General features: G+C 37.3%; 1 pseudogene; it reads left to right on the top strand.

Annotated features, from left to right (window-relative positions):
• The first annotated feature begins 769 nt into the window (after positions 1 to 769).
• Positions 770 to 9,261, top strand: LOC137724987 (UPF0496 protein At4g34320-like; annotated as a pseudogene).
• Positions 9,262 to 9,911: the final 650 nt, after the last annotated feature.

Genomic DNA, 9,911 nt, shown 5'->3' with positions numbered 1-9,911 from the left:
TGGCACAAGTAAGGGTGTCCAACCACAGGGACTGATTAGTCCTCTACAAATTACAAGTTTTATGTGAACCCTACCTAAGCAATGAAAATGAAAACTAAATTTAGATTTTTGTTTTGAAAGCTAAAGTAACTTAAGATGCAAGACAAGATAAAGATGAATGACAGATTGATTCAAAAACGATGGGAACAAAACTAAGGATACCGATTTCACCATTACAAGTCAATTCCATAAAAATTAAGTCCAAAAGCATTCAACTCTCCAATCTACAACTAGGGTTCGTTTTACTTATTTATGATCATCGATTTGATGTATGGTTGTGATCAAGTACTCCTAATATGCAACCTAGTTGTGATGTTCAACTTAGATTACCAAATAAGAATTCATTAAGAACAAGAAAACTTTATAAAACCAATGAAATCACATGGCAGGATGTATGCATTGTAGTTTCTTCATTCATTCACATGTCTACCTAGATTAAGCATGATGTGTACTATAACCTTGATCAAATAATTCATAAGTAGCCCTAATGGTGATCAAACATTAAGATTATCAAACAAATTATACTACAAAATCAATGAATGAAACAAGAACACAGATTGGTAATTTGAATACTTCAACTTTATAACATAGAACATGTTTGTAAGGCTACATCGAATTCCCAAGTTACGAACTTAATTACACAACATGAGTAAAATATATATATATATATATATATATATATATATATATATATATCAAGAACAACATGAGTGAAATTAAATTTCATAGAATGGACCCTCTTGAAGCAATTATGATGTTGAACTTCTGCAAGAACAGCGCGGCTGCGTGGTTTCTTCGGTGGCAGCGGATGGTGAAGGGAAATAGGATTTTGTTTCTGGAAGAAAGGCCAAAGAAAGAGAAGAGAAAGAGCTCTGGGTGATGCCCAAGGGGACTTTATGAAAAAGTGATCTAAAACCCTACTATTTATAGGCTAAATTTGGATGTGGCTGATTGCAAGGTGATCCCAACCATTAAGCCAAAGTTTTGAACGTTTTTCCTTATTTGGCTCCTCTAAATCAGGCTAGATGTTCCAATTCCTTTCCTATTCTGCTCCTGGTCTTCTAACAAGCCAGATTCATCTTGGATTCTTTATTTGGGCTTCAAAACAGGCCACTAGACTCCTTTCCACGTTTGAATAAGGGTCAACCCCAAAAATGGCATGTTTTCACTTATTTTTCCTTCAAATTGATCCTAAAGTACATGTAACTGCACACTAACACAAAATAAGGTAAAATGCAACCAGTTTAACTCGAAAACATCACAAAGAGGCTAGAAATGGATGGTATAAATGCATGACATATATGAGTTATCAGGTGAATTTGAAGCCATGATCATATGTTTTATATAAATTGATTACATCCAGTTATTGTTTCATAAAACATGAATGCGATTTACTTATCTGCTTTATAGAGAACCTATTCTTGTATGTTTAGTAAGGGTGCACACTTAGTTTGCATGCAGGGATTTGATGCTAGAATATAAGGGAATTTCACCTAATCGTTATGAACTTATATTTGCAAGTAGTAAAAGTCACTAGTCATGATTGAGTTAAGTAAATTCTTGGCAGGAGTTCCATGCTTTTCATAGTTACGAAGTTTTGTCAATGCTTATGATTTTCACATAAATTTATGATCTTTGAGATGTATCTCTATCATGCTTTTCATAGTTAGGGAACTTGAGAAGAATAATTTGGTTGCGTCGCTGAGTCCAATTCAATGAACTTAGGAAAATCTGAGAGTTAATTAGTGTTTTTCACAGTCAATTTGGGGCATTGTCATTCATGGTTTATAGGAAAAATAACTGGAAATCGATTTGTATGCATATGTTTCATGTGTGGAGAAGAATCCTCTAGCTATCATCTTACCCATATTTAATTCACAACTTAATTTACTTGCTGCCATTCACTTTTGTTCTCATTAAATTCGTCCAAAATCCCCCTCATTCATTGTTTTCTCTTTAGTTTAACTTAGTTTTCAGTTTTATAAGTTTACTTTGTGTTGATTAGCATCCCTTTTAATCCTCGGAATAGAACAATCCCTACTTACTCATACTATGATTGCATAATTTATAGGGTTTAATTTATGTGTTAGTTTCTACCACATCACTAGCAAAATGTCCAAGAATATTTAACGTATCCATAATTAGATCAGGATTACTTTGAGCATCTTGCAGAGTGATGTGATGGCACACAGCCCTGCGCCTATTGTTGACCTCTACGACCTCTGTTTCCTTGATTACCGCATCCCTGAATACCTCGTCCTTAACTAGGCTGATTAGGCTATCTCGTCGAACCGACACTACTAGAAGTAACCTCAATGTTCTAGGACTGTTCTCCAAAATACCATTGTGGTCCACCGCCTTGGTACAGTGCATACGGCGTGTAACCTCCCTGATATGGTGGATAACCACTATGATAAAATGGATCGGCTAAATACTGATAGGCTCCTCCATACTACGAAGCTACATCCCCCTAATAGTGGTAAGCACCACCATAACATGTCGGAGTATAAGTACTAGGCCCCTGAATCTATTGAAGGGGAACTGCTGGTGATAAGGTAGGAGGCTGGGGATTATGCTGATTCTGCGGGCACTGGTTAGCCTTATGCCCCGTTTGACCACAAATGAAACATCTACCACTACCACTTTGTCTACACTTCCCAAAATGATGATTATTACACCCATGACAAAGTGGAGCATTAGAAATGTTAGGACTTTTCTGCCTTTGGAATCGGGAACCACCTGTGAACCTGCCCGTCCTTCTATGGCATAGCAGAATTCGAACCACCATTGGATGAACAGGAACTATTGCCACTTCGCTTAAAATTCTGTTTTTTACGAGAACCGTAGAAGGACTGCCCTTTATCTTTATTAGTATTATTTTTCTGAGCATTACCTTTCTCTTCCTCCTCATCACTATCATCCAGAGCATTCTCAGAGTCTTCAACCCGGAGTAAAACCTCGAAGAATTCTTGATATGTAGAACAGGGAGTCGAAGTCGCCATAGAACACAACTTCTTGCAAGTACCTTTCTTAAAATGTCAGAGCATCTCAGCAGGATTTGCAGCAATCTCTGGACAATATCGAGAAAAATCAGTGAACTTCCGATGATACTCAGTGGTTGACATTTTCCCTTGCTTTAGTTCTAAGAATTCATCCCTCTTATGATCCAAATACTCCGGTGGTATAAATCTCTTCTGAAATAGATGCTTGAAAATCTCCCAATTTGTGGCATCTTCGGCTGACAGCGAATAGGATTCCTATTTCCACCATGATGCAACCTCCAAACGCAAGAACCAAGTGGCTATCTCAACCCATCTGTCCTCTGAAAGATTTCCCTGTTGCTGCATCACCCAAAAGGTTTTCTCAACATGGTCGAGCCAAAGCTCAGCTCCTTCGAACCCCTCATTACCAAAGAAATTATTTAGCTTCAAGTTACATACAGTCTCCAAGGGGGTCTTCTAGGGAGGAAGAAGTGATGATTGAATAGCACTAGCAATAGCTTCATCAAGTTGTCCAATATCTGGAAAATCAAACTCAGAAGAAGTACGTGGCTCTCTACGAGGCGGCATGGTTCTAACATAAGAGATAAAAAATAATTAGGGCTTATAACACCAACAAAGAACGCAGGACTGCCAAACCTAGGCTTTGATACCAATTGACACACCCCGACCAGAGTCGAGAAGTGTCGGCCGTCACGTGAGGGTGACGTAGCCAAGTGCATAACAGAAGTGATAATAATAAGAAAATGCGAATAAATAAAAACCAAAACTAAACTTATTTAACTAGAGATAATATGTAAGAGTGTGAAAGTGATCAAGTGTAAGATACACGCATATCAGAGCATAGGTAAAACAAAAGTGCAGTCAAACTAACTAAGTACTAATTATACAAATAGGGAGAAGATCCCTACTTTATTTATGGAAACGTCAGAACCGCCATGTAGTCCTCGTGAGCCACCAAAGATGAATAGCTAAATAGAACCTAGAGAGGTGCAAAACAAAAGGGTGAGTGAGCAAAAATAAAGCGTTTGAAAACGTATTTATCTTTATGAACATAATAACCCATCTCCATAAAACTCGTATAGTTTCCAGAAAAAACTACTACGTAGGTATGAAAAACCAATGCACAAGAGCAGCGAAAACTGAAGTATGCCATGTCATAATATCTCAGCAATAATAAATGTAAGACAGGTGTGAAACCAATATAAAATAGTATGCCAGTCGGAGTCACCTAACATGACTTGTACGACTAAACCTGTAACTCATCAATCTAGGCTAGCACATGAGTCGGAGTCACCTAGTGTGACCTGTACAATAGGCAGGGTATAAATATGTACTCTCAAGTGCTCCGACCACATGAAGGTTATGTGATATTTCGCGGGTCACCTACGAGTTGGAACCACCTATTGTGGTCTGTACGACAGGCTAGCACCAAACTTGGATCTAAGGTAAACGTGCGGTGTGGGAGGTGAACAATCACATGAAGGTTGGCCCTAGCCCCAGGCGGGAGCTTTAATACCGAGGTGCAGCCATGATGAGCTCTAAATAAATGTGTGCATACCAATGCAATACAACCTATTCAATCACATAATACTCACATGCAGCTTACCTGAGTCTCTGCAACATCACACAATACAATTCACAAGTGTAACAATGTAATATTTAAAATGTAACTTATTTACGACATGGTAAGAAAAGCATAGTTCCATATAAAAATGTTTTTGAAAACTGTATATAAATATATATATATATATATATATATATATATATATATATATATAACAAATGCCCACTCACTAATACGTAGCAGGTTCATAGCCCCCTAGCTTCTCTTGTACATGCTCGTCCTCGGGGTACATCTCGCCTATATGCGATACAAGTATTTTTAAGTTAATAAATTAGCACATAAACAAAGCCTAGGATTAATTCCTCATATGTTGCTCAAATGGGGTGTTTGAATATACCAACGTGATCTACTCAACAACACGAACACCCCCATATAACGGTGTTACCTGACGCTGTTAGAATATTCCGTCAACTTTGAAGAAATATTCTTCTTCTTCTCCGGTGGACCACGCCAGTCTCTGCTGTCCACCGCCGCCGGCAACCATCTGATTCGCCGGTTTCTGAAAATTTTTCAAAGCTTAATATCTACTTCATTTCTCAACCAAAATCCATAAAATTTATATGGATGTGAAGGTATTGAAGAGTAGAACACATTCATACCTATTAGGATTCAAAATCCTATGAAAAATGGTCAGAAAATTCCTTGGAAAATCTGGCCAATTCTGCAACTTTCCAAACTCACCTATACCGATGTTCGCTTCACTCCAAAACTACTCCAAAGTGTTAAGGAAGTTGCGTGGATACCTTTCTAGGCCTTAAAATCTCGAAACCACGCCGGGATCACGTCAGAGCAATTTGGCTCCTCGTCGGAGCTCATGAGTCGACGGTCAAAACTCACCAAAAAATGTTCGTGAGTTTGTGAGGAGTGTGATGGTAGTCTTTGTAGGTTCGATCCGTGCTGTTTTGGTGTGGTTTGTGCGTTTGGGGTGTCTCGGGTGTAAAAGGAAGAAGAAATGAGAAAAGTTGAGAAAGAGAGAGAAAGTGTACGTGTATGTGATTGGCCAGAATCAGAAAATAATATTTTCTAATTGGGCTACCGTGAGAGAGATATAGAGTTCCAATTGGCCCAAAGAAAGATAAATGTCCAAAATCTGATTGGTTTAGAGGTAATATGAGCTAATATAATTGGTTCATGATTTACCCGTTTACGTATTCAATTAATCGTAACTTTTTCATTACGAATCCGATTCGGCCCTAACTCACGCCGATGCGCTTATGACGTCGAGTATGATTTAATTACGACGGTGAGGAAATAATTTAAAACTACATAAGTACATCCACATCACTAAGCCAACGAGGGCAATATCATCACTTTACACACTAGGGGAGAAAATATATATAATAATTTGGGACGGATCGTCACACTTGACGTGAAATAATTTTTTTTATGTATTTAGCGATTTATATATACATACATACATATATATATATATATATATATATATATCACTGTGGTGAAGGGCCACTTAGCCCACTTGCACTTTCCCTTCATCATGATGAGTATTTTTTCCTTTCCAGCTATAAATGGATGCATGATGAGTATTTTGAATGTATAGTGGCTTTTTTAGATTACTGTACTATTATTAGGGGAGGGGAGGGAGAATTGAAAACTATTAAAATAATTTAGAATAGGAGGCCAAAACACATAAGTAAGAATTCAACACTATATCTACTACGATATTGGATCACATACGTGAATGTATAGAGTGTTAATATCATCATTCTCTTCATTAACATTTCTTCTGTGGGTTAAACTTATACTCATTGAAAGCAAATTTCCTAAAAAATATTATCAACTCTGATGATATAAAACTTTAGCTTTTGTCTTCCGACGGTTCATTTCTTCTTTATTCTATTCATTCATTTGTTCTACATCACATAAGTTCAAATCTTACTCTCCTTTACTAGATGGAAAAAAAGGGAAATTTTGACAAGGCATTCTTGTGAAATACAATATGGAAATTTTGAGAAAGGATAACAATTTTGTTCCAAAAATATTATGGGTTTTTGCTTTTAGTTCTTCATTCATTCATATCTAGTATTTGATGTTTATACGAACCTTCAACCCATAAACTGAAATAACAAAAAGGAAAAGTAGATAAACATGACATTAATTTGAAATATGTAAACCAAAATGTTGTTATAAATTTCTTTCAAGACAAAAGAAACGATTGAAAGTGAGATTCAAAATCCCAACTTATTCAATTGGGAAGTTGAGAAATTTTAGATTAGAAATCCCAACTTATTCAATTGGGAAGTTGAGAGAATTTAATGGATCTATAAATCTACGGATTTTTATATAGTTTAATTGATTTATAGCGATTCATATAAAATTTTGATTTAATTCCTTCAAAATCTCATGAGAAAAAATGAGATTTGGGGATGCTCAAAATAGGTTAATAACTACGAAATCTCTTAAATTCCCTTTAATTCCTCAACTTCTTCAAATTTTTTAAAATCAATTTCTAATTAAATACACCTAAATTGTTGTAAGTTTCTTTAAAATTTTAAAACACTTGGTTTTAAGTGACTAAAAAGTTTATTTTCAGTTTGAAGGTATTTTAGTAATTCTGTAAACAGTACAAACCCAGCTCAAAATCTTGAACTTTTTCTTTGGTCCAAGAGGAAGAGACCGTCGTTCTTCTCCTCAGATTTGTAGCGCTTGACTTGTTCTGCACTGTTTTGGCTTGCCATAAGAAAAGTAGACCAAAAAGCCAAAGCCTTTGGTCTGAAGCTTCTTCTGTCACCCCAAACCTTTCAACAAATTCAGGGTCAGGCGGTAACCGTTGTTCTGCGCGTTAAAACTGTAAACTCAGCCACAAACACAAAACACCCTCACAGACATTGGTTTCTGGAGAGAGAAAGTTAAAGATAAATGCAGCCTAATAGTGTTTCTTAGAGAGAGAAGCGACATTGCTTCCCGCATTTTCCATGCCTATTTCACTCGTTTCTCCCTCATGCGTGCAAGTTATTCCCAAAATCTTAAATCTCAAAAACCCAAGACCCGTATTTTCTTTCCCATTAAAATCTCCGCTTTCTCTTTAAACTTCCTCATTCATCTCTCACACACCATTATTTTCCCTTTATTTGATCATATTTTATCGATTTGCTTTATTTGTTCTCGGTTGCTCTTGTTTATTGAGGTCGGTTGGAAAAATCACCCAAGGTTTACTGCTTTAATGCTTTTACACACTGATTTGTGGAGGTGAAGTCTTTCAAGGTTGATTTTTATGTATAAAAGGTTTAAATTCATTGGATTTGGCCAAGTGGGTTCGGTTTAGGATCTGCAATTCCTTAATGTTTTGGCAGAAATCTGGGGCTGGAGATTGATTTGGAGAAGATTTTCATGGTTTTTGGTTTCTGGGTTTTGCTTGTTTAGATCTAGATTGAAGCCGTGGAAACCATGTGAGCAAGAAGAGCGCTGAAACATCATCCTCTGCAACCAATCTTCATACAAATTTGCTGTACACAACTGATCAATTGAGTTCTTATGAGGCAGCTTGCAAGCTCGATGCAGACTCGCAGCCCTTCGACATGAATCTCCAAACCCGAACCAATCATGTCATCAGCATAATCGCGGCAGGAGTCGAAGTCCGAGCCCTCTCGTTCGATTCGCTGAAGGAGGTGACAGGATGCCTGTTGGAGATGAATCAGGAAGTTGTGAAAGTTATCTTGGAGTGCAAGCAAGACATGGAAAAATCAGGAGTTGTTCGAGTTCATTGATGAGTATTTTGAGAACAGCTTGCAGACTTTGGATTTCTGTACTGCGTTGGAGAAGTGCTCGAAGCGAGCTCGCGAAAGCCAGTTGCTTATTCTCGTTGCGCTTCAGCGATTCGAGGAAGAAACCGAAATGGGAAGCGGTCAATACACGAGGACTTTGGAGGAGTCGAAGAATTTCAAGGCGATAGGTGATCCCTTTACTGAAGAGTTCTTTCAGATATTTCAATCTATTTATAAGCAGCAAATACTAATGCTTGAGAAGTTGCAAATGCGAAAGAACAAGCTCGATAAGAAGCTTAAATGTATTAATGCTTGGAGGAAGGTCACGGGTATGATATTTGTTGCTACATTTGCTGCTGTGTTGATTTGTTCTGTTGTGGCGGCAGCCATGGCTGCTCGGCCGGTTGCAGCAGCTCTAGCTGCGGCTAGTTCTATCCCGGTAGGCTCAATGGGAAATTGGATTGACTCTTTGTGGAAAAACTATGAAAATGCTTTGAGGGATCAAAAGGAAGTGATTAGTTCAATGCAAGTAGGAACTTATGTTGCCATTAAGGACTTGGACAACATTCGGGTTCTCATTGATCGATTGGAAATTGATATCGAGTCCCTCTTGCGCAATGCAAGCTTTGCCATTGACGAAGAAGCTGTGAAAGTTGCAATAGAGGAGATTAAGAAGAAGTTGGGAGTATTTATGAAGAATGTAGAGGATTTGGGAACCCAAGCTGATATCTGCAGCCGCGACATTCAAAGAGCAAGGACTGTGGTTCTGCAGAGGATCATCAAACATTCCAACAACTGAAAATCGACGACCCTCATATAACCAGTTTCTGTTTTGATGTTTCCAGAAATTTCGAATTTGTGTAACTTTCTATTTCTTTTTTTTCCGCTTTCATCGTATTTGTTCATTCTTTAGATTGTAACTTGAATCCAAACAACCGGATTGATGTACATAAGAAATAATGCAAGATTATATAGCATTTTACCTCCTGTCTCAATTTTAGGCAAGAAATTGACTTCACATAGTTCCGATTTAATGACAACATTTTGTCTTCAACCTCCTAATTGATTGCTAGATTTGATGAAATATTTCGGTCCATAACTTTGTGATCTCATGGATTTTCGGAATGTCGTGCCGAACATATTTGAAGATATTGGAGTAAGAAGTCTCTTTTCATTTGGATTGCCATATACGCATCTTTCTTCTGTTTAAAGCATGCTTAATTGTTACAAGTTGAGAGTTGAAACTTGCAAGTTCCAAGAGGAGCAAGGTTATAGTCTCTCTCTCTATGGTTGGTTTCCAAGTTCACAACCAAGTCAACTATATGCGGTTCTCATGTATCCATGTCTTTTTTCCAATAACGAGGAAAAACCCTTATGATTCATTTAATCTCATACAAAAACTCAAAAAATCACATGTATCTGGTAAATTTAGGTTTTTTTTTACATTTGTTATGGTTAAGTTTACAGCTCGTCTCGTGCTAACTTTTTCCCACCGAGCCAATTGTATGGCTTTGTATGCATGAGTTT

This window comes from Pyrus communis, chromosome 2, assembly GCF_963583255.1.
Source record: "Pyrus communis chromosome 2, drPyrComm1.1, whole genome shotgun sequence".
Lineage (NCBI taxonomy): Eukaryota > Viridiplantae > Streptophyta > Magnoliopsida > Rosales > Rosaceae > Pyrus > Pyrus communis.
The sequence above is the reverse complement of the archived record's forward strand: the minus strand, read 5'-3'. Positions and strand labels throughout refer to the sequence as shown.